The sequence below is a fragment of the Miscanthus floridulus genome, chromosome 7 (assembly GCF_019320115.1).
Source record: "Miscanthus floridulus cultivar M001 chromosome 7, ASM1932011v1, whole genome shotgun sequence".
Taxonomy (NCBI): domain Eukaryota; kingdom Viridiplantae; phylum Streptophyta; class Magnoliopsida; order Poales; family Poaceae; genus Miscanthus; species Miscanthus floridulus.
Genome location: NC_089586.1, coordinates 101,157,492 through 101,181,864, shown reverse-complemented (window position 1 = coordinate 101,181,864; position 24,373 = coordinate 101,157,492). Strand labels below are relative to the sequence as shown.

The 24,373-nt window shown below is 48.1% G+C and overlaps 1 pseudogene; it reads left to right on the top strand.

The window, feature by feature from the left end:
• LOC136463991 (cellulose synthase-like protein H1) lies at positions 1–23,877 on the top strand (annotated as a pseudogene).
• Positions 23,878–24,373: the final 496 nt, after the last annotated feature.

Below are 24,373 nucleotides of genomic sequence, written 5' to 3'. Positions count from 1 at the left end.
CTTGCCCGTGGAGCTGCGGCAGTGGCCATGTCGAGAGGCAAGAAACTGCAGGAGAGGGTCCCGATCCGCCGCACGGCGTGGAAGCTAGCCGACCTCGTCGTCCTCTCCCTGCTACTCGCCCTCCTCGCCCACCATGCCACCTCTCTGCTGGGCGGCGCCGGCAGCACGACGACGACGCGCTGCTGGCTCGCGGTCGCGGCGCTCTTCTGCGAGGCGTGTGGTTCACGCTCCTGTGGCTCCTCAACATAAACTGCAAGTGGAACCCCGTCCGGTTCGAGACGTACCCGGACCGCCTCCCCGGAAGGTACAGCCGCCCAACCGCCCCCAACGTGCCGTCGCTGCTCATGTATCCGAAAGACCGAAACGCCCCGTGCTTTTTTTTTTTTTTTTTTGTTCTCACGCCTTCTGATTTCTACTAGGGCCGACGAGCTCCCGGCGGTAGATGTGTTCGTGACCACGGCGGACCCGGAGCTGGAGCCACCGGTTGTGACCGTGAACACCGTGCTCTCGCTTCTTGCCGTGGACTACCCGGCCGGCAAGCTGGCGTGCTACGTCTCGGACGACGGCTGCTCGCCGTTGACCTGCTACGCGCTGCGCGAGTCTGCCGCGTTCGCGAGGCTCTGGGTGCCGTTCTGCAGGAGGCACGGAGTCGGAGCCAGAGCTCCCTCGGTCTACTTCCCCTCCGCCCCCGAGCCCCGCGCCGCCGGTCAAGCGGCTTGTTCGGGAGGCCGTAAACGATCGTGGATTATTTACTGCTGGCTAGTTTGGTGTGAGAGAAAAACACTGTTCCTGGCTGAAATTTACGATCGTTTACGAGCAAGCGAACAGGCTGAAGAATTCTTGCAAGAATGGACGTTCATAAAGGTGAGCTGTCTAGTGTTGTCCGTGGCACTGGCGCGGTGTCTGATCTTGTGGTTTGTTTTCTTGTTCGTGTTGCAGAACGAGTATGAGAAGTTGGTAAGTCGGGTCGAGAAAGCAGAGGAGGGCTCTCTTGTGCAGAGTGACAGTGAGTTCACTGAGTTCTTGGGTGTGGAGCGAAATAATCACCCGACCATAATTAAGGTTGAGATGAAGCTGTGCTATTTTTATGAGTAACTAGATCAACAATTATTGTAAAAATATTTTGTGAAGTATATATAGTCTGCAAGACTTTTACTGGTTTGGTGTTCCTTTTTGCTGATTTCAGGTCCTGTGGGACAACAGCAAGTGCACGACAGGAGAAGGGTTTCCAAGTCTGATATACATCTCAAGAGAAAATAGACCCAGATTTCACCACCACTTCAAGGCCGGGGCCATGAATGTCCTGGTTAGTGTTTGTCACGCTCCTCAGCGGAATAAGTGAATTCTCATTAGTGAGACACAAAGTTCAGAGAAGTGTCTGTTCCATTAACATTAGCAGAACACAGCTGTTTACTGATTGTTGACCTTAATCGGTGTGCAGCAAGGGTTTCCGCTGTGCTGACCAATGCGCCAATAATGCTAAACCTGGACTGCGACATGTTTGCAAACAACCCACAAGTCACTCTCCATGCAATGTGCCTCCTGTTGGGATTCGACAACGAGTCCCACAATGGATTTGTTCAGGCACCACAGATATTCTATGGTGCCCTCAAGGATGATCCTTTTGGAAACCAGACGGAAGTCATGTACAAAGTACCAGAGATGTACTCCCCGTACTAAAAACATACAGTCTTAGAATAAAGTTCAATCAAACTTATATAAAGATTATTAAGATTTATGAATTTATCACTTTTTATAATATACCTTGAATCACCAGAATAAACGACAGAGAGATGAATGGGAGTCTAAATTTTTTTTCTCTTTTCAAGAACGAAATAACGCCATATATCCCGAAACAACCACAAATCTATTGAGCAGCGTTAGCCAAGATCTTATAGTCACGACGGACCTACAAACCCTATAAACTAGGCTATAAAAATACGGGAGCGATTAGAGGTGAAAAAAAAGGGCAAATTCCAACACTTGCACCCAAAATCGGCTTAGCTAGTTTTTGCTGTTTTCAGCATGCAGGCAGCCTTAAAAGAAAAATATCGAAGCCCAAACAAACAACCTTCAAAAATCGTGAAATTCGATGGACAGGTTTATAACGTTGTAAAGAACATCTTCATAAAAAATCACCTCAAGTGGAACAAGTCTCAAAAACCAGCTTAGCCGGATTTGAAAATCATCTAGGCTATTTTTTCAAAAAAATTTTGCAAAATCCTCTCCAAGAAAAACCCAAACCAACCCAAAAGAGCTCCAAAAAATACGAAATTTTGCATACACCTTTACTAACTCATGGTGAGCTATCTCCAAGAGATCTTGCCAAAAGATCAAAGTTTGGCAAGAATTTTGAAATCTCTCTCAAATTGGGCTTTTGCCAGAAACCTCAAAATGATAGTTTCTAGGTGCTCATGGGAAATCTTTTGAAGGCAGAGTCTATGTGTGTTCCTAAGGTCTCGTAGCACCTAAAGATCAGTCAAGAACATCTCAAAAACCTCAACACAAACATGTTCGAGAAAAACACTAAGGGGCTATTTGGATCCCTTTATTTTGGATGAATTGGAATCTACATAATGAGTTAGACTATTTGGCTTGGAATTTGACATTCCATAACATTCTCAATCTCATAAGTAAGCCTATCTCAAATTTATAGGGTGGGAGATGGAAATAAATTTTATAGATCACTATGCCATAATTCTATTCTTCAACTTAGAGCACACTTTTCAACTTACTTCCCTACAATAGAAATGCAACATATAAGTATGTCTCTTGTATGCCTAACAATAAATATACAAATATATTCTATCGGGGTTATAACCCCGAGGTGTCCCAAGGCACCGATTAGTTAGCAGGTCGCGTGGCCCGCAACAGAACAGCTAATGAAGGCCCGAACGATCGAGGCCCAGCGAAAGCTGAGCGCAGCAGGCCAGCCGCCAAGGCCGGTGACATCCCCGACCTCCTCCACCCGCCTTAGTACATGACACTCGCAAGACACACGACCTCTCCCCGTCACGACCCCCAGAAGGGATGGGGGCAGGTCGAGCGTAGCTAGGCGCACCTGCTCTAACAAGAGCAAGCATGCTGCACTGACCCCAAAAGGACCGAGGGGGCAGCAGTCACCTTGGCCCGGTCAGACACCATCCCTGTGCCATGCCGCACCGATGAGACAACACCGCACCACGGTGGCAGCGGGTACAACACCCACCGTCCAAATACGAACTGACTAGATGCTCGTACGATCCCACCCACCACAGGATGGGGATCCACGACAAAGGGGCTCAACGAAATGGCCATCTAGATTGGCAAAGTGCCCCGACCCCAATGATCGGGGCCGTGGCCCTCAGCCCCATGAAGCGACCAAGCGAACGACGATCCAGGGCAGCTACCTACTCCAGGTATGACGCCCCCGGGAACTAGGAGATGATGACGAATGCCAAGATGGATACCGTGTTGCACAGGATGGCTGATGAACCACCATTAGGGCTATAGTGCCACCACGGCTAGCACAGTAGCGCCACGTCACATTTTGCCGCAACTTGGCCAGAAGACCATGATGATAGCTACGACCAGACGTGCACCAGAAGGCAGCGTAGCTTGCAAACCAAGTTAGGTAGGTCCTCCCTCAGGCTTACGACCCTTTGGTCAGGAGAACCACCTTCGTTGTATGCGCCCTGGCCCGAACTCTATATAAGGGCGGCCAGGGCACCCTTTTGAGACATTCTGAATCCTCTACCATTACATTCATTCACCATTGTAGTAGGGCTCCTGGAGCTTCTGTTCGGACAGCCCTTCCCCTAGCATAGGACCTTCCGCCATTCTTTCATCCCTATTGTAAGAACTTCAGAGCATTCAAGCGAGGAACACGCACTCAATCATCTCTAAGACTGGACATAGGGCTCTGGCCTAAACCAGTATAAATCCTCATGTCCATTGGATGCTACCATCGTCTTACTAGAGCAGCGCGGCAATCGTATAAGTTTACTAGTCCAGTTTATAAAACACCGACAGTTGGCGCGCCAGGTAGGGGACAGTCGCGCACTCTCGTTTGTTAAGAAGGAAGCGATGGCTCCTCGCATTGCTGGTGAACTCGATGGTGGAATGCCCACGATGGCCACATCCACCGCAAAAACTACAAGTTCATCAGCATCAAAGGGCCAGCACCCGTGACCGCCCGCGACTACGACCCAAACCTCTGCCATAGAGATCTAGGACATGTAGCCCATAGAGGACACGCTCTCGGAACTGCCTTCGGTGGCAGCATCCTAGAGTTCACCTACCCAGAGGGACCAGCACCCTTGCTCACCGCCAGCCATGGCCAGGCCTCCCATCTGGGAAACCAGAGGTCCACGGCTCGCAATAGGCTCACCCAGGGAATGACCTCAACTAGCCATATCCTTTTGGGGAACCACATGGTTAACTGCACCAAATGGTCGATGCCCGCGTCTGGCCTCAGTTGTGACCCAGACCTCCGTCCCGTAGGTCTGGATCCCGCGGTCCATGGCGAGCACACTCCTGGAACTACGCTTGGGGGGTGCATCCCAAAGTGCACCCACATGAGGGGCCCAGTGCCCTCTCTCATTACTGTCCATGGCTGAGACCTCCACCCAGGAAACCAGACGGCCATGGCTCATGGCGATCTCACCTGAGGAATGGCCCGCGGTGACTACATCCTTTTAGGGAACAACAAGATTGCCTGAACCAATGGGGCAACGCCCATCATCCGATCATACCCTGTCCAGGCTCACCGCATGGCAGAACTAGACCGTACGACCGAATCATGCCCCAGGTAGCGTCACCACCAGCGAAACACAATGAACCAAGGCGCGCATGAACGATGAAACTCCCCGCCATCACATGGTGTCATCATGAGTGATCCAGCGAGTAGCCGACGCCATGCCATGCAAGGTCAAGCCTAGAACCTGAGTCCGATCTTGTGTAATGGGCAAGCTGCTTGACACACCATGACAAACTGTCAGCTATCGCTTGGAGGCGTGTGCATCTAAGGAAGCGGGCTCCCCAAGAGCACCGCATGCTGTGACAAGTGGACTGAACCACGTTGCACTCAAGATCACCTCCCACAGTGATAGATCATGAGAGTTCTTCATCAAAAGTGGTAGCTACACTCGAAGATGGAGATGTGGTGACAGCAGCGATGCCGAGCCAGGAGGACCTAGGCACCAAAACGCACGAGCCCTCCTGGCCAAAAGCTACAACAAGCTAGACGCGAAGAGGACATCCTCGGGGGCTCACGGGCCCCTCGAGGATATCGAGCATGCAAGGAATGGCCCAAGGCTGCCCGAGAGGCCGACCCACGCCAGATACAACCGCTCAGGGCGGTAAAAAAGCGATCCCATCAGCCTGCAACCCGGAGACTATGACAACTCCACTGCGAACATGCGTTCAGGGGCTCGTAGAGCCCCGAGCAACAACTCCACCACAAGCTGATGCTCAAGTGTCCGACACGCACCGAGCTACGACAACTAGATCATCGATGATTTCTGGTATATCGATCGGTCCCATCCACTTTGACTTTAGCCTCACTACCCGAGCATGTCCACATACATATACGGGTCCACCAATAGAATTAGAAACTCAGGGCCAACCCGTGGAGCAAAACCAGATAGCACGATGCCCATGCAATATGTCCTGGTAGCGCTCAACTCCTGAATGACTCAATCCGACTCATGCTAGTGGCCAGACATGACTCACTCAAGGGGGCTACACTCATAGATATACGTGTACATGGCCCATGATGCAACACTATTTATCATTGTCCTAGTGAAAGATTCATTCCAAACTCCTTCTGACCGCATCCCTCGCCGCGAGGAATTAGAGGCCACAAATCCCTTGCTCTCTTTTCACATCAAACTGGATCTGTTGTCTACCTTCGACGTCACACTGCTCCTGCAAGCGGCGCATGCACTCGTGAGAGCAAGACTAAGAAAGGCGAAGCACATTCCAAATCAAATGAAAAGAAGAGCGAAAAAATAACAGGACGACAAACGATTGTACCAATCGCACAACACCCAACATCAAAACATCCACATAAAAAACATTCATGCACTAGAAGACTAGTACTGAAGGCAAATGCTCACGGCCAACATTTTGCTCACATGGACCTCCGTGCTCTGGTCAGTGATGTTGCCGATGGCGAGGACATCATTCTCCGACTTCCCTGGCGCATACCCTCGCCCAACGGCATCGAAATCGACGCCACCATAGTGCAAGCCAACCAATGTCAAGGCAACATGAGCACCACATCGAACCCCTCAGAAACAAGAGAATCCACTTGGAAGCGAGCCTTGTCAAGGCGACGTGCTAGCTAGGAACTCCCTCGGCCGATGCCAAGCACAACATTGCAAAGGGCCTATCCGGAAGCAGTCAAAGTAGCCAACTGATTATCCACCTCCTACATCCTTTAGTTCATGGCTATCTTCTCCTCCTGATCTAAGAGCACCCATGTGCGCAACCCTGAGGAAAAGAATATTGATTCATGACCAGACGCGGCAATAGAACAGAGGCGCAATGCGGAGTCGACGAAGACTCACCGCTATAGGTGGAGCGTAGTCTCTAGCATTCAGCTTCGAGGCGCTGGTGCCCCTACTCAGCCATTTCTTGAGTAGCGCTAGCTGAGGTGATCTCTGACTCTTAGGCGGCAGCCATGTCCTAGAGTCTAGCCACCTAGGATGTCAGAACCTTGATTTGGGACCGAGCCATGTCTCTTGGCGGAACGACTCATCTCTCAACCATTGGGAAGCCTCCAACTCCTCGCACAGGCACCTGACCTCGGTTTTTGCCATTCCTAGACAATTGTGGCTAGTGGCGCCTTCTACCTGCGATTGGTAGGCCAGGCATAGAAACTGAGACTTCACCATCGAGGTCCTCATTAGCCCCTGCATAAAAAAGGGCATGATCAGATAGCTACAACAAAGATAGAGCAAGCATGATGAGAACAGAAGACAAGAAGGCTCACCTACACCTAGATCATCACCTTGTCGACCATCCGATGTTGGGCTTCCACGCCTAGCCGAGCAATCATGGCAGCAACTTCCCCCAGCTCAGACAAGGTCACCTGGACACCCTCATGACTCTAGAAGGTGGCCTCCCTAATGGCTCGCTTGGCCACATCATCCACCGTGAATAGGGCATTACCAGATTCTGTGGGGTGTGGCCAAATGAAGACATCATCACCTAGCTCTAGATCTCCCTCGTAGGAAGAGAGCGCAGACATGGTTGGCCCATCGGAGGTTACCTCCATGAATGAGGGGTCAACCATGGGCAATGAGCCCGCACCCCCTAGACTGATGGTCGCTTCTCAGGCTTCTCGACAGCCGGCCTCCCTCCCTTGGCCATGCTCACTTTTGCGCCACCGCGAAGGTGGTCCCTCGTTGAAGCGAAACCCTCTCTAAGAGGTGGATGTAGGGCCACAATAGAGGGAAGCCTGGGCAATGGCCTGGAAACCACACCATCACTCAAGGACCACTCCATCCACGTAGGAAACGTGCCATGCCCAGCAACGACTTTAGGACAATGAGTCCTATGAGGGGCTCGCTACATCAAGAGGTCACCAAAATCAGTGAAAGAAGAAATGACAATAACCCCGATCGGAAGATGAACAGTGGGCACGTAGCACACCTGGTAGAGCATTCCACAGAAGGTAGAGCAATGCGCTCTCCCTCGCATGACACTTTGGGAAGGGCCGAGATAGGAGACACCGCCGTCGATACCATAGGGCTGAAAGCTAGCGAGGCATCTCCAACCATAGTGGTGACACCGACATCTCCCACATCAAGCCCCCTGGCAGCCTCCGCCTCCACCATTTTAGACGCCTCTAAACGGGGTACCGAGGAAACAGGGTGCTCAGTTCCCACATGCACAAAAGGAAGCCAGGGGAAGTCACCAGCCCTCCCACCGAGGAACGGTGGCTCATGCCATCCGATCCTAGGATGGCCCTCGTCACTACACTCCTCGACATCTTCCCCTCGGACAGGGGTTTCGCCTCCCGCAAAGGAGGGATCGACAGGGGCGGTAAACAAGGAGCCCTGACCGCCACCCAGGTGGCACAAGGATGCTTTGAACTTGTCCCCGGTGATGGAGACAAGGGTAGACGCTTTTGGGCCACCACTCGGTTTTGTGGTGTCGCTAGATCCTTGCGGAGCATCAAGGGCCACCAGGTCCTCATCGTCATTCTAAGCATCCTCAACATCATCGTCATCATCATCACCTAGCAGCGAGACCCCATGCCCCTAGCGTGACTCATGCTTCCTTAACTTCTCACGACGGAGCCTATTCTTCTCCTCAGTAGCCACCTTCTCTCACGTGGCATGCTCGATGCCCCCACAGCAAGGGAGGTGGAATCAGGAGATGAACGAAGGCATCAGCTACAAAAATGAAATCAGCAAGATTAGGGATCCTAAACAAGAAGAAAAACATGGAGGAAGAAGAGAACTCACCAGATTAGGCCGATGAGTGGCCGAGAATGCCTCCATGACGTTCTTGATCGCGACGATGGTGGCAGGGTGACCAACCTAGAAACATGCTTTGTGACTTCACTAGCCTCAAGCACCTCCCTAGACTCTCAGCTCGGGTCCTCGACCTCGGCAAAAACACACAGCGAGCGCGCTCGTAGCTTCAATGGCTAAACCCACCGTTTGACCATGGTGCGCAGGACTACAACACCATTAAGACCAGCTGACACTTGGCCTTTAAGGATCCTGAGGATCTCTAACACCGTCTTTGATCAGCTCCGCTCGCACCCCTAACTCCATGATTCTAGCCTCATCGGTGTGGCAACAGAGAACCAAGGAAGAGGGGCGGCGATGTCATCACGAATATAAAACCAATTCCTGTGTCAGCTAGAATTCGAGATCCATGATAGCAGACACAGGTAGCTGTGGGATGCACCATAGCGCATTTGAATATCCATCCCATCCACCAAGGCAAGTACGCCACCATCAGAGCCATGCGCCTTGTGGGTCTTGACCTCGAACACCCACCGAAATAGTTCCTTGTTAGGCTCAATCCCTAGGAAGGCCTCGTAGATGACAATGAAGCTCGGCAGCTATAGTACTACATTGGGAGGAAGGTGCTACAATTGGATGCCATACTCATGAAGAAACCCATAGAAGAAGTCCTATGCTAGGATTGCAAACCTGCGTTCATGGAAGTCCATAAATGACACCGTCTCACTGGGCTGTGGGAACGGGAAGACATCCCGACGATAGCCCTCCACCTAGTAACCTCCTTCGAAGGAACAAGGCCTTTCTCCACCAACCACAGCAGCCTCACCTCCATCACCTCCAAAGGTAACCACTCACCCATCTTGTCGCGTAGGAGGATAGCGGGGCGTCGACGGTGAAACTAGCAGAGGACGGTAGGTAATCCACACCACGGTGGACGGTGGTATGTGACCCAAGTAAAACTCTTAGGCCTGACCTCCTAGTCCCCATTTGCTCTCTCGTTTGCAACAGATGGTAGTGGAAGGCGAAAACAAAAGTGGGAGATAGGTCTAGGCAAAAGGGGCTACTTAAGCAGTGGCATCTCGAGACACGAACCACGCCCACGCGGAGTCTGTCCTAGAGCAGGTCCCACGAGCCCTTTAGAAATGAGGTGGCACATAGCATCTAATGACCACATGCGGGAACACCATGAATTCATGGAAAAATCGAGGAGGCCAACCACCCCTAGGATCCATGCTGAATGACCCTCCATTGTCATGGCTAAGCGATGATGCGCCTGTTCACACAAAAATGGCTACCATAATAGCTTCATAGTGACCAGGGAGGCAACGATCCCTTGGGTCCATGCATAAAGTGGCCATTGCACTCGTGACCCCGCATCGTGCTTAGGAGAACTTCCCTTCGGCTGGCCCTTAGAAGGGCTCGAGGCCAACTAGAGGTAGGGGCAGGAAGAGATGGCACCTGCGGCTCTAATCGATGGTGCAAAGCCACACGACCATCTCTCCTTGTGTTCAAGTTGTTCGCTTCAAAGTCTCCCAGGTTGACCCCCTCTGAGGGGAGGCATCTTGCCCTCCGACCACTGTGGAGGTGATTGGGGACCAATGGAATTGACGGCCGATGATTAATGGGACGTCTCACATAAGGCACAACCAAACTCCACATCAATTGGGGAGGATATTGGGTCCCACTCAGATTACCCTTTGACCTCACTGAGGCGCACCGCTCCGACCATGTGGTTACGGTGGATGTGCCTCTCCCCGCATGGGGCGAAAACCAAACTTGCCTGTAACAAGGCATCACAACCCCTTTGGGTCAGAAGGGGCACTAGGGAACAAAGAGTAGGAACCTCAGGATCCTATCTAGAACCAAGACCCAAACCACGGCTATACTCCTTCCTATGTCTCGGGCTCCTAGCGACCTCGTTCAAGGCTAAGGCTAGATCCAAAACCCTCCACCTCGCATCCCGGATATTGCAGCCAGCCCTAACGCATAGCAGATGACTGAACAAATTGCACAAGAAAGCATCAGACCCGGCACACGAGGTCAAACCTTATTAACGATGGTCAAGAAACATGATTCTCAACCAAGTTGCGCCAAAAAATAGCCCAAGCCCTGAAAGCTAAGATGCTAGAAGGGAGCTTGCAGGGCGCTCCCCTCCATCTTTTGAATGAACGAAATAGAAGGGAATGCCTCACAAACCTCCTCCTAGCACCACAACTACTGAGGTAGAATACATAGGGGAAGATAGGAAACTTGCTTCCCCCTACACACAAAACTTCTTCTGGCACCGATTAGGAAGATGAACAATGCCCCTTTCCAAGACTCTCTCTCTATCTTCTTTCCTCTCCCCTCAACTCAAATAGTGCAAACATAAGTTGAGAATAACAACAATAGAAGAGCGACCTGAGACCCTCACGCCGCATGGCGGACCATGGGTGGTCACAACCAGCACTAGATATTCGCAAGAAAGGAGAAATCGAGGCTCTCTAAGAAGTGCGACTGACATAGCAACAATGAGACCGCTTGGACCCACCAGAGCCACAAACCCTGATACATGGTATGCTAGCATGACCGGGCTCATCAGTCACGTACCACATCATCAGGACATCCTGACAGAACATGACGCAATCACTGCCTACTGTATTAAATATGTCAGCCCACAAGGAGTCGAGCGACAAAGCTCGATGAAACCATGACCATGAGCCCGCGTCCTAATGCACACACGCATCAGCGCTTTCACGATCACTTTATGGTCGTAAAAATGCTCGGGAGCTACTGTCGGGGTTATAACCTAGGGGTGTCCCAAGGCACCGATTAGTTAGCAGGCCACACAGCCCGCAACACGGCAGCTAACGAAGGCCCAAACGACTGAGGCCCAGCAAAAGCCAAGCGGAGCAGGCCAGTCGCCAAGGCTAGGGACATTCCTGACCTCCTCCACCCACCTTAGTACATGACACTCACAAGACGCACGACCTCTCCCCATCACAACCCTAGGAAGGGATTGGGGAAGGTCGAGCATAGCTAGGCATGCCTACTCTGATAAGAGCAAGCATGTCGCACTAACCCCGCAAGGACCAAGGGGGCAGCAGTCACCACGGCCCAGTCAGACACCATCCATGTGCCTTGCCGTGCCGACGAGACAACATCACACCACGGTGGCAACAGGTATGGCACCCACTATCCAAATATGGACCGACTAGACGCTCGTACGATCTCACCCACCATGGGATGGGGATCCATGACAAAGGGGCTCAACAAAACGGCCATCCAAACCAATAGAGTGCCCTGATCCCGATGATTAGGGCCCCGACCAAGCGAATGACAACCCAAGGCAGCTACCTACTTCGAGTACGATGCCCCTAGGAACTAGGAGATGATGATGAAGGCCATGACGGATACCGCATTGCACAGGACGGCTGACGAACCACCATTAGGGCTATAGTGCCACCACAGCTGGCACAGTAGCACCACGTCACATCCTACCGCAATGTGGCTAGAAAGACCATGATGATAGCCACGACCGGACATGCACTAGAAGATAGCGTAGCTTGCAAGCCAAGTTAGCTAGGTCCTCCCTTAGGCTTACGACCCTTCGGTCAGGAGAAGCACCTCCGTTGTATGTGCCCTGACCCTGAACTCAATATAAGGGTGGCCAGGGCACCCTTTCGAGACATTCTAAATCCTCTACCATTCCATTCATTCACCATTGTAGTAGGGTTCCTAAAAGCTCTAGTTTGGTTTTGGTAAATTGATGAAACTCTAAGTGCTTACCTAGTTTATCAAAGTGATTATGAGATAGGTGGCACATTCCAAGTGGTGGAGCAAATGAAGATTATGATATGATGATGGTGATGCCATGGTGATGATCAAGTGCTTGGACTTGAAAAGAAGAAAGAGAAAAACAAAAGGCTCAAGGCAAAGGTATTGGTAGGAGCCATTTTGTTTTAGGGATCGAGACACTTAGAGAGTATGATCACATTTAGGATCGATAGCCATACTATTAAGAGGGATGAAACTCGTATCGAAATACGGTTATCAAAGTACCACTAGATGCTCTAACTCATTGCATTTGCATTTAGGATTTAGTGGAGTGCTAACACCCTTGAAAATATTTGTGAAAATATGCTAACACATATGCACAAAGGTGATACACATTGTGTTTATCACTTGGGAGCAAGGGTTCAAAACTTCACCGGTGAAGTGTCCGCCCGTAGAGTGCGGATAGTCCGATAGTGCGACCGGTGCCCTGTACATAAAAGATAGGGTTTCACAAAGTGCACCAAACGCTGGTCTCAACTGGACCAGAGCATCCAGTTAGTGGAAGCAGTGAAGACGCTAGCGTCAGTCTTTGATCGGACGCTGGGTCACTTCATGATTGGACGTTGGCGAGTTTCGTCCAGTCCTGCTGACATGGCAGCGTACAGATGAGATCATGTGTGATCGGACGCTGGGTGAGTCCGGTCATGAGTGGAGGCTTACTGGAAATGACCGGACACTGGGGTCCTACGTCTGGTCATGATCAAACTGACGTGTCCGGTCATAGCTAGAACCTTACTGGAAGTGACAAGATGCTGAGGTCCCACATCCGGTTGTGGCACTATGCTGCGTCCGGTCTTTACTTGACCGTTGGGATCGGGCGCTTAGTATTTGAATAGAGGGATGATGTGGTAGCCATGCATTGACCGGACACTGGTAGGGTGCGTCCGGTCGATCTGACCGGAGCATCCGGTCATCCCGAGTTGTGCCCAGTGAAGGGGTACAATGGCTCTATTTAGTGGGGGCTTCTATTTAAGCCCCATGGCTAGCTCTAGCTCACTCTCTTGGCCATTAGCATTGACATAGCAACCTTGTGAGCTTAGCCAAAGCCCTCCCACTTATCTCCATCATTGATTCATCATCTTTGTGAGATTGGGAGTGAATCCAAGTGCATTGCTTGAGTGTTTGCATCTAGAGGTACTTGGTGTTTGTGTTTTGCTGCGGGGTTCGCTTGTTACTCTTGGTGGTTGCCGCCACCTAGATGGCTTGGAGTAGCAAGGATCGTCGAGTTGAGGTTGGTGATTATCTCCGGCTCCGATCGTGGTGATTGTGAGGGGTTCTTGACCTTTCCCCGGCAGAGAGCCAAAAGGTACTCTAGTGAATTGCTCATGGCTTGTGTGATCCTCATCTTGTGTTGGTTGTGTGGCACCCTATTGAGGGTTTAGCGTGTGATACCAATTAGCGCATGAACCTCTAAGTGAATGAATCGCCACAACGAGGACTAGCTTGCTGGCAAGCAAGTGAACCTCAGTAAAAAATCTTTGTGTCATCGTTTTATTCCGAGGTGATTGGTCTTCATTGATATTGATTCTTGTGATTGATTGGTTCATTCCTCAACACGACGGTATAACCATCTTACTCTCTCTCTTTACATTACTGCAAACTAGTTATCAAGCTCTTTAGTGTAGCTAGTTGTGAGAGCTTGTTAGTTTGATTAGTGTGGCTCTTTAGTTAGTCTTTAAGAGCACACTAACTTAGTGTAGTGGCATAGCCATTGTGTGAAAATAAACTATAGAAACTAGAATTGTGGTAGGTGGCTTGCATTTTTAGTAGGCTAGCGCAACACTTGCTTCGTCTCATAATTGTCTAACCGGTTTGTTAAGTGTTGTTGGAGAAATTTTTTAATAGACTATTCACCCCCCCCCTCTAGCCATTAGGACCTTTTAGCTCCTGGAGCTTCTCTTCGGACAGCCCTTCGCCTAGCATAGGACCTTCCACCATTTTTGCACCTCCCATTGTAAGAACTTCAGAGCATTCAAGCGAGGAACACGCACTCGATCATCTCTGAGACTGGATGTAGGGCTCTGTCCTGAATCAGTATAAATCCTCGTGTCCATTGGATGCTACCATCGTCTTCCTAGAGCAGCCCAACAATCGTATAAGTTTATTAGTCCGGTTTACAAAACACCGACATATTCCATATACAACTATATTAGCTTTATTAATCTATGCCTAAATTGTAATTATTAGAATGAATTCAATTCTAAGGATCGATACGGGCCCTAAAGGAGGCTAGAAATGATTATTTTTAGAGAGAGAGCAACTTTGGAGATGAGAGCTGAACTTCAAGCCATAATTTGATCTAGTTCCATGGATCCAAACCACTCAAAATCACTCAGGAGATCAGATCACACACAATTCCAAAAATCACCATAGACAATTGACGAAAATGTTCAAAAAGGGCAAAACAAGGGACGCAAAAAGGAGGAGACAAGAGAGGTGAATTCCAGACGAATTTCTTATGAATTGAGAAACATCCTCTGACTCATATGAAGAAAGAGACTAAGAGTTGCTATCTCTCTCTAGCCCTAGAAAATGAAAGGGGTGGAGGACTGGTTGTGTTGGGCAGCCACTTCTACCATTATAGGGTTGTTACACATTTTTAAAAAGTGTCCCTACATTTAGACATGAACCACTCGACCACTAAGGGCAAAATGGTTCAGGCTATTTTTAAAGTATCGGACGGTCACGTGCCCTTCATGAAGTTGCCTCGACTCAAACTCCTTGAGGACACCTTGTGCCGCCTCGTGATCCTCCCTAGGTTTTGAGGCCCAAACCCAAAACCACTTTGCACATGGTTTTGAAGCTAAAACAGCCAAAGCCTCCATGGTCACGTAGCTGGTACTCAACTCCTCTGATGTCGACGTGTCTCCTTCATGCCCTCAGCCCAGAGGTCCACAAAGTACTTGCAACGTATTCCCTTGACTTGGTCCAACCCTAGCCTTCACTCTGGTCAATATCGTTTTCATCACTCGTATATTCTTGCTCTTTTATGTGCCCAATGCAAGCCGCAATGGTTCAACCTCAGCCCCTTAGATCCTTTGGTCCAAGCCTTTCATATCCGTTCTTCGCCGCCTTCAATCCATCGTGCACAAACTCCTTATTTGACCTTCTCCATCGCCTACCGACCAACTCAGTGCACCCAGCACCTGCACATTCATAGCCAAAGAGACATATTGCACAACGCAGGCCAACTCGACAACTTGGTTAGTCCAAATCACACTAACCCAACTCAACCGAAGCTCGATCAACTTGTGTCGACAATCACTCATCATCCGTGACATGGGCACATTTCCACCATATGTCATCTCATACCTATCTGGAACCATACATTTGAATATTTTTCATATAATAAACTCAATCAAACTTAAGATAGTTTGACTTTAACCAAACTCAAGAATTCATGTTGCTCTTAATGCTAACGGTTTGTTTAGAAATAGGAGGATCGCAATCCAAACCCTAACTATCCGATAAAACACCCAAACCGAAGAAGTCTTAGCCATGTTTAGACAAAACTCAACTCTAGCTAGTTCAAACAGGCAGACTAGTTTATAGCTCCTTTGAATTTATCCAACCACCCAGCTTATAAAATGCTGGTTCATCCGAGATACCGCAGCTCACTGCTCACGTTTTATGTGCGGTACTGACTGCTGAACACTAATGTTAGTTGCTACTGGCTATCATTTCTGTGCTGATGAGTTTAGAAGCTTGGGTATGGATTCGCTGGACTTCAAGGAATTTATTATAATGGGACGGGTTGCTTTCACCGAAGAAAAGTCATTTATGGCGTGCCTAAGGATAGCAACAGAGATGTACTCCGTCGGGGATCGCCGGAACGTTCTCTTCCCCGCTATGGAGAATTTATTCCGTTCTCATCCCCGTTAACTATCTCGGGTATAGATTCTTGCCCATCCCCGTACCCATCGAGCATCGGTCGGGTAACAGATACCCGACGGGTACTGCATACCCGATAAACAAGGACACTTGGGGTCGCAACTTTGTAATCGGAGACGTTTCTTCTTCACCCGGGTATAAGTGTCGGAGTCTCAGAGATGCCAAGGAGAAGGAGTGAGATTGCGTAGAGGACGAGCAAAGATGGCAGAGAGACCGAACTGAGGAAGCGAGGGGCACGAGCGCTCGTGAGGCAGGCGTGCTTGTGTTGCTGGCGGAGATGGTGAGAAAAAATTGAACTAGGGTTCCTAGAACACACAAACTATATATATGATTGTTCAGATTTGGACCAAAATACTTATGTTGAGTTTCTTTGGACCTAATACTCGCATGACAGTTCAAATAGTCGGGTTCCCCAACGGGTAACGGGGACGGATAAATAGGGAACGTTCCCGTACCCGCTATACCCGTCAGGGATTGATTCTTACCTATTTAAATATCCGCGGGTAAAGATATGATCCCATCCCCGTTTCCTAATGGATCAAATACCCGTCGGGTATCGGATATCGGGGCCCGTTGCCATCTTTAGGCGTGCCACCACCAGACTTCACCACCACACAAGTCAAACAAAGGATAAAAGGTGAATTCTGAGCACAAACTGATATGCGACTATCAGCACTCAGAGTATGTTCGTTGGTTGGTTTCTGGGCTGATAAGCTCGGCTGGTGCTGGTTTGTTGTGAAAGAAAAACGTTGTTGGCTGACTGATAAGCCCTGACTGAAACCAAAAGCGAACTGGCTGTCCTACAAATCCAATGTATTTCGGTTCATTTTATACTATTACATGAGTTGGTGTAATTAGAAAGTTATTTGTCAGGGTCACCATATAGTGAGGAACTGCAACTGCAAGTGAAGCTTGGCAACCAAAAAGAACTAATCGAATCAGCTAGGAGCATCATATCCGGTGACATGCTCCTAGCACCAACTGTAGATTTATCGAGTCGCATCGAAGTGGCAAAAGAAGTGTCTGCCTTCAGTGAGACCAGCACATATTGGGGACAGGAGGTATTTAGCAATCAGTACTGTTAGTTACAATTTTACAAAGTTGCTATTGTGTAGCAGCAGTGCAGCACACACGTCTTTGTAGATTTTGCTACATTGCTTCACAATAATGTATCTGCAGATTGGCTGGGTTTATGGATCAACGACTGAGGACATTCTGACCGGGCAGCGGATCCATGCTGCTGGCTGGAACTAAGCACTTCTGAACACCAATCCGCCGGCGTTCCTCGGCAGCTCACCGACGGGTGGACCAGCGAGCCTAACCCAGTACAAGAGATGGGCGACAGGTCTCTTTGAGATACTCCTGAGCCGGAACAACCCAATCCATTCTCTCTGTCTGCAAGCGCTTGCAATTCCGGCAATGCCTTGCCTACCTGGTCATCGACGTGTGGCCGCTGAGGGCACTTTTGAGCTGTGCTTTTCGCTGCTGGGACCTTACAGCTTCTTGCAAACGGTTAGCCCATAGGGTTATTGGCTCAGATGAGTAAACCACTCACTAGTTTTGTTGAGCATCCACTAGCTAAGCCGACTATGAACAAACGTTGTCCATCCCCATACACTATAGCTAGAGGTTTAAGAAGAGGGAGAACAGAGTATACACACATAGTACAAGACACCAGCGTTGGCCGAAGCCCTGTATGGGAGATGACAAATTTGAACTCTCTTTACTGAGTTACCGTGGTAGTCTATTTATACAACTCTATCCATCTAATCCTAGTACAACGCGCATGCTGTAACAGTAACTAGATAACATATAGGGCTGACCCTACGTCAGTCTCTGCATGTGGCTACAGTGCTACATGTAGCAGCAGATTATCTAACAATCTTTCTCTAATCCTACTGCTAACCCTTATACCCTCTCCATACCGATCATCTCCTTTAGCTCCGTGAGTCGAAGATGTCTAAGCGGCTTCGTGAGGATGTCCGCGAGTTGCCGACCAATTTCGACAAACTCGATGATGATCTGCCCTCTATCGACACAGTCCCTGAGGAAGTGAAACTTCACATCAATGTGTTTACTCCGGTCGTGCAGAACCGGATTCTTCGTGAGGGCAATGGCAGGCTAGTTGTCCACCATCAGTGCTGGTGGGTGAGCTTCCACGCCGGTCAGCTCGCCCAGCAGCCGGCGCAGCCACACAACTTGGCACGCCACTACGTACTCTGCCTCGCACATAGATAGCGCCACCACCTTCTGTTTCAGCGACAGCCATGAAATTGGGGCCGACCCAAAGAAGACGAGCACGCCAGAGGTGCTCCGTCGTCCGACGATGTACCCCGCCATGTCTGCATCGCTGAACACAGTGAGCTGCAGCCTACTCCCGTCGGTCTTGGGAAAGATGATCCCTTGATCCACCGTTCCCTTGACGTAGCGCAGTAGCCGCTTTACTATAGCCCAGTGATCCTCTCTGGGATACTCCATGAAGCGACTGACGTAGCCCACGGCGAAGGCAATGTCCGACCTCGTATGGACTAGGTAGCGCAGACCACCAATGATGCTCCGATAGAGTGTTGCATCCACCTTCTCCGCGGTGCTAGCATTCGTCAGCTTCAGCCGCTCCTTCATCGGAGTCACACATAGCTTGCACTCAGCCATGCCGCTCCTATCCAACAGCTTGGAGGCATACGCGCACTGACCAAGCATAAGTTCCTCCTTCCTCTATCTCACATCGATGCCGAGGTAGTAGGAGAGTGCGCCGAGATCGCTCATTCGAAAATGAGCCGCCATAGCACAATTGACCAACGGATAGTAAGTTGAAGCTCAATGAAGCAACATATAGCACATTTGAGATTGAATAATCATTTGATATTGCCACTTTGCCCAATCCTTTAACTTTGCCCTTTAAATTATCTCCAAATATGATTCTTTCTTGTCCATCTACTTCTTCATCTGATGAGGTGAACATACGAGGATCACCAGTCATATGTTGTGTGCAACCACTATCAATTACCCAATGACTTTCACCAGTCTTGTAATTCACCTGCACACAAGAGATCAAGCTTGTTTAGGAACCCAAACTTGTTGAGGCCCTTCACTTTCTCAACAAGTGACTTTGCTACCCAAATTTTCTTAGACCTATTCTTGTTAGGAGGTCCTAAGAACATAACTTTCATCTTTCCACTAGAGTCCTTTCTAAGCATGTAATAAGCATTGAAAGCAAAGGGTCTAGCATGTTTGGGCAAGGGATGTGGTGGTGGAGTTTTACACTCATGGGCAAAGTGACCTTGTCCACACTCAAAACACCTCTTTGGCTTTGGCTTTGACTTGTGCTGTTGTTATTGAGCTTGAGCCTTCTTCTCTTGGTTTGCCAAGTACCCAATGTCACTTCTATCCATCTTCATGATGGTGTTCCTTAGTAACTTACTTTGAAGATGTTTGCCTCTTCTGAACTTGCTCAATCCAATCTTGAGATGTTCTTTTTTCAACTTGAACTTCTTATTTTCTTCTTTGAGTGCATCATCATTTTTCTCTTTCTTGAGTCTCTTGTTCTCTTCTTTGAGCTTCTCATTCTCAAGAATCAAATCACCATCATGATCAAGAGTTTCTAACACTATAGTGTTGGTGGTTTTGAGCTCTTCAAGGTCTTTCTTGAGCTTTTCATTATCATGCTTGAGCTTGACATACTCATCATAGTTGTCGGTTTCAACCACTTGCTTGCCTTTACCACTAGATCCTTGCTCAATGCTCTCAATAATTAAATCATCACATGATGTAGCTATATCAATCTTAACAACATCGTTAATAGCATCATGTGGCTCATTGGATAAAAATTCTTGAGCGATAACAAGATTATCATGATTGATTTTGAGAGTTGTATATTCTTCTTTTAGCATTTTATAGCTAGTGATGAGCTTTTTATGCATCCCCTCAAGTTTATCATGTTTATCTTTAAACTCTTTCTTAGAAGATTTGAGCTTCTTAAGTTTGGATGACATAGCATTATTTGCTTCTCTAAGCTCAACACTAGCATTTTCCGCTATATCACATTTAGCTAAAAGAGAATCATTCTTAGCTTCTAGTTTTTCATTCTTAGCTCTAGTCTTTTTAATGATCTTAGTGTATTGGTTTAGCAATTTGACAAGATCATCATATGAATGTGATTCAAATTTATCATCACCACTATCACTATCACTATCATCATTGTTAGCATGATCATCACCACTACTATCATCATCATTTGATATATTTCGTTCACTCTTGGCTATAAGGCATAGGTGTGTAGAGGATGGTAGCGGTGGTGTCGGTAAAAATGATGAAGAGTCAATCACAATTGCGGCCACCTTCTCATTCTCACTATCATCATCGGATGAGCAACTTGATGAATTAATGTCTGTGAGCCAATAGCCGATGATGTATGCCTTGCCATTTTTCTTTTTCTTGTGGAAGTCCTTGCCATCTTTCTTCTTGTATGGCTTTTTTTCTTCTCATCTTCATCTTCATCACTTGAGTCATCTTTCTTGCCCTTGTTCGTCTTCTTATACTTGTCTTTCTTGGACTTTGTGCATCGATGTGCTAGATGACTAAGTTCTCCATAATTGTAGCAATCTATCTCCGAGATTGGCTTCCTTCTAGTGCTAGTGAAGAATTTCTTTTTCTTCCCATCAAATTTGATGCCATTCTTGTTGAGCTTCTTTAGCATTTTAGCGGTTCTTCTCACCATGAGAGCAAGACTTACATCATCAACTTCATCATCACTTGAGCTCTCATACTCAATTCTTGCTTTGCCCTTCTCTTGGCTAGCCTTGAATGCTAAGTCTTTGTCTTTCTTCTTGGTAGAGGATGAGCCATCTTGTGGTGTGATATGCATATACATCTCATAAGCATTGATCTTTCCCAAGATTTGAGTTGGTGTAGCAGTGGAAAGATCACCTTGATGAAGCACGGTCACAATGTGTCCATATTTATCAATAGGGAAGACACTCAAGATCTTTCTTACAACATCGGATGGTTGCATTTGTGTAAGTCCGAGCCCATTGACTTCCTCTATAAAAACATTCAAGCATGAGTACATTTCATTAGCACTCTCTTTAGGAACATATCAAAAGAATTAAGCTTTTCATTATGAGATGATAGCGTTCCTCACGCTTGCTCTTAGTTCCCTCATGGAGCGCACAAATGTCCGATCATAGTGCATGGGCGTCCTTGCGGTTTCTCACCCGGTTAAACACATCTTTGTAAAGGCCTCTAAAGATGGTGTTTCTAGCCTTTGCATTTTATTTTTCATAGTTCACTTCATCACCATGAAGGTACGTGGGATCCTGAGGTTTTGGGAATTCTTGTGAGGCGGCTCTAAGTATTCCAACATCTAGAGCTTTTAAATACGCCTCCATGCGAATTTTCTAATAAGGAAAATCATCTTCTTCAAAGATAGGAGGAGGACCATCTCTATAAGACATCTTTCTCTAGGTGGTTAAGCCTAAATACGTGAGTACGAAGCTCTGATACCAATTGAAAGGATCAAGATGTCCAAGAGAGAGATGAATTGGGCTAATTCTAAAAAACTTTGCAATAATTAAACCCTATACTTAGCCCACTTCACCTCTTATGTCTAGAAAGTGTTTCTAGTATTCTACCGCACAAAAGTTTTACCACCTAAGTTCTAATCCTACTCTAGCATGGCAATTCTATGAATGTGAAGACAAGAATTGAATTGCTCAAAGTAAATGCTTAAAGTAAAGAGAGAAGGAGGAACGCGGCGATGTTTTGTCAAGGTATCGGAGAGTCGTCACTCCCCACTAGTCCTCGTTGGAGCACCCGCGCAAGGGTGTAGCTCCCTCTTGATCCGCACAAGGATCAAGTGCTCTCTACAGGTTGATTCTTTGACACTCCATCGCGGTGAATCACCCACAACCGCTCACAACTTGAGTTGGGTCATCCACAAGCTCCGCCGGATGATCACCAAGCTCCCAATCACCACCAAGCCGTCTAGGTGATGGCGATCACCAAGAGTAACAAGCACGAACTCTCACTTGACTACGACAAGCCTAATGAGAAAGATGGATGCACATTTTGCTACTCTTGCTTTCACTAATGAGGCCTCTCTCTTGGATTCTCAAATCTCAATCACCTCACTAGGACCTTGCTCTTCTTGGCACTCTCAAGGGTGTTTCTCAGCTGTTGAAATGAGCAAAAATGATCCCTTAGTGAATAGAGGAAGTATTTATAACCCCTCATTCAAAACGAACCATTATGTGCCACTATGGGGTGATCAGACGCTCCGATCAGTTCTCCCCGCCACTGAGCAGTTAAGTTGTGACCGAACACTGACCAGCGTCCGGTCACAAAAATTGCTCTCTGAAACTTTACTGATGTTGACCGGACTCTGGCACCTAGCGTCTGGTCATATTTCTCTCAGCGTCCGGTCGCATCCAGATGACTTCACCTTAATCAAATGAACTGACCGGACTCTGCGCCAGCATCCGGTCACACCGGAACTAGCGTCCGGTCAACATTTGACCCTCCATTTACTTCCAACTCAAAATCATATGTGAATGAAGTTTGCTCCAATTGATCTAAGGGCTACTTAGGAGCTACCTAGTGCTAGATTTGACAAGTGTGCACTACACCTAACCCACTAGACTCACCTAGGTCAAGCTACCCATCCATACCCCCTTAATAGTACGGTCAAAGGAAAAACTAAGTCCTAAACTCTCTAAGTGTCTCTTCAACACCAAACGACACTTAGAACTTGTCCATTCTTAACCTTGTCGTCCATCCTTTGAAAACCGAAACGATTTTCATCGTAGGGGTATGACAACCATGATTGCCCAATCAATTGTTATTACCATGACCTAACTTAATTGCATCTGCAAAACACACATTAGTCACAGTAATCTCGTATTGTCATTAATCACCGAAACTCAATTAGGGACCTAAATGCTTTCGCACTCTTTTCTGCCAAAGGTAACGGACATATATGTTGTTTCTAACTACAGCTTTTCCCTTTTCTTCCACTGCAGAATCATAATTTCATCATATATAAAAAAGTTTATCCTTGTTTTAAGTTTGTACAACTAGAGGAGGCTAGAACTGTTCACTGCGTTGTTTCGAACAACAAGTGGATTTTCTTCGCTGTCGTATCTGAACTCTATGCTCTTGTGCAGCCATCAGAATCAGGTTTCAGCATCCCGTTAGCCCTACTCCTGAGCTACAACATATACAACTTCATGGAGTACATGGATTGCCGGCTCTCAGCTCGTAGCTGGTGGAACAACCAAAGGATACAGCGGATTGTCTCATCCTCCGCCTGGCTCCTCGCGTTCCTCACCGTGCTACTCAAGACCTTAGGGCTCTCTGATACAGTGTTCGAGGTCACTCGCAAGGACAAGAGCACGTCCGGCAGCGATTGTGGTACCGACGAGGCTGACCTTGGGCGGTCACCTTTGATTCGTCACCGGTGTTCGTCCCTGCGACAGCAATTGCAATCTTGAACATTGTCGCCATAGCTGTCGGAGTATGGCGGGTGGTTGCCGGAGCGGTTGAAGACGGTGGCCCGGGTGTTGGAGAATTCGTGTGCTGTAGCTGGCTGCTGCTATGTTTCTGGCCATTTGTGACAGGAATTGTGGGCAAGAGAAGCTATGGCATCCCCCGTAGTGTCAAGCTGAAGGCTGGTTTGCTTGTGGCTGCGTTCGTACACTTTTGCAGATGAACTGTCGCGGTCATGAAACATTAAACGATAGCATAGTTCACCTCTGTTTCAAAATAAATACGCTTCTCACGTCTTGAGGAATCAAAGCTTTTTTAAGTTTAACTGAAAATATAAAAAATATTATCAATATTTATATCTTCAAATAAATTTATTAAGAAAGTATGCTCTATGCTTAATCTAATGATATTTGTTATATATCATAAATAAAATGGTGTACCCAATGCAGAGAGCTCCCGCTCTATGCGGATCTGAGGAATGGTGTCAGTGGCAAGCTTTATCCTCGCCCGTGCAATGCGAGGAGACCACGACTCAAACCTGGGACCTTCCGGTCACAGACGGTAAGACTCTACCGCTTGCACCAGGCCTATCCTTCAAACTTTAAAAAGTTTAACTTCTCGAGAAGTGAGATGTGCGTTTACTTTGGAAAGAAGAGAGTATATGTTAGGACTTGGGGACATGTAAAAGACAAAGATATGATAACAATTCGAACTGAGTG